Genomic DNA, 2,031 nt, shown 5'->3' on the forward strand with positions numbered 1-2,031 from the left:
GCAGAACCCCCCCCCCCCCCACACCGGGGTCCCCAGGGAGCCCTGGGGCCGGAAAGTGTGGTCTTTGCTGGAAGAAACAGCCCGCCCTGTGCCCCCGCATGTTCCCTCCTGCCCCCAGTGCCCTGGCCTGGCATTGGATGTCCTTCCCGACACCTGACTCCTGTTGGTCCTGAGGTCATGTTCTCCCTGCACAGCCCTGCAACGGCCCTGACTGCTCGGGGCCCAGGTTGCGTGCCCTGCCCAACCCCCGACCAAGCTGCCACGCCCGCCTCCCTGTATCCAGGCTGCTGCACACATCCCCGCCCCCCACCCCCCAGCCCATCAGGGACCCAGGCCATCCCCCGGGCTGTGACTTGCAAAGCCCCTTCACCTTCTGAGGCGGCTAGGCACCCCTCTCCTAGCTTTCTCAGGCTGCCCACCGACGCCCAGCGGGTCTGCAGGGAGCCGGAGGACGAGCACCGACCCACCCCTGCAGTGCTCCCCCACCGGGTTTCTGCAGGGCTGTGAATCACTGTGGTCCCAATTAGCACTGTGGTTCCTGGCTCAGCCAAAACCCAAGGGCCCTAAGGCAGGCGAGGGGAGCAGGTGGGGCCACAGATCCCCCTCCTCCGGCCATTCCTGATGACGCAGTGGCAAACAGTTTACCGCCACTAACAATAATTAATATTGAAGGCCTTCCTGCATCCGTTTTCCTTTTATCCTTTCAGAAATAAGAGTAGATCCAGGGCTGTGCCCACAGGCCGCCTGCGTTCGAGCCGTGGGTCCGAGAAGGCTGGGGGCAGCCGCCGGCAGGGGCCGTACCCAGGGTCATGGCTGACCTGAAAGGCGGATGACTCCCGCCAGCCGGGCCCCGGGGGACCTTCCCGGTGCTCGGCCCATGAGGCCGCCTTCCCTTTAGCCACGTCTGTGGACCTCGTGAACCCTGCCTGTTCACGGTCCCCCATGCACAGCCTCCGGGGGGCCAGAGCTGTGCCCGCCTGCTGGGACTGTGAGTCTTGGAGGAGGGTTCTCAGCTCTGCACGCCCCTGGCTGTGGGGCGGGTGCAGGGCAAGGGGCGTGATAGTCCACGGGGAGCTCCCCCCACCTGTACGGGCTGCTCTCCCTGACCCCACACATCAGGCCTGGGGCTGGGCGCTGGGACCTGCAGGTTCACCAGGTGTGGCCTTCAGGGAGGCAGAGACCCACATGGACTCCCATGGGCTGATGTGAGTGTGGCAGCTGAGACCACGCAGGGGCAGTGGCCAGGGGCATGGAGGCAGCCGGTGGTAGGGAGGGAACGATGACCCCCTGGGGCGTGCTGACAGAGGGGGTGGGTGAAGAGCGTGTTGGAAGTCGTGTGTGTGTGGTGGTTGGGGGGGGATTCCAGGCAGAGGGACAGCCGAAGCCAAGACCACAGGCTGGCCGCGAGCCTGGAGAGGAGTGGCTTGCTGTGGCTGGATTCCAAGGTGGACTTTGTGCCCCTCAAAGAGGGGGAGGGATGTGCAGGCCTGGTTCAGAGTCTCTTTCTGGAAAGTTCTGTCTAGTACGGTGTGGACAATGGATCTAGGCTTCCCTGGGGGCAGCAGGAGCGGGAAGCTTGGATGCTGAGAGAGGATTAGGGAGCCCTTGGGGTGGCAGGTAGGTCACGCGGGCTCCCGTGGGAGGGGGTGAGGGGCAGGGGGCAGAGAGAGCAGGGGAGTGTCTGAGGTGGTACTCCAAGGATTCGGGGCTAAGGGTGGGGCTCCAGGCTCCTGGCCTGGTCTCGGGGAAATGGGGGGGAGAAGCTGGGGAGTGCAGTGCAGGCGCAGCGAGGGGTGCAGCTGGTGATGTCGGCATCCGGCAGGCTGATGTGAGGTGCCAGGGAGACCCTGCCGTGATGCTGGGGCGCAGGGCCTCTCCAGACATGGCTGGACACCAGCCCATGAACAGTGTCTGGGTCTGGGGCAGTGAGGGATGAGCCTGGGGAGCACTGTGGGGATGCCCTGTGTAAGGGCAGACCAGCACAACGGCCCCAAGTTACCTGTGGAGGAAGCAGGTGGGGGAGAGGAGGCA

The sequence above is a fragment of the Ailuropoda melanoleuca genome, chromosome 14 (assembly GCF_002007445.2).
Source record: "Ailuropoda melanoleuca isolate Jingjing chromosome 14, ASM200744v2, whole genome shotgun sequence".
Taxonomy (NCBI): domain Eukaryota; kingdom Metazoa; phylum Chordata; class Mammalia; order Carnivora; family Ursidae; genus Ailuropoda; species Ailuropoda melanoleuca.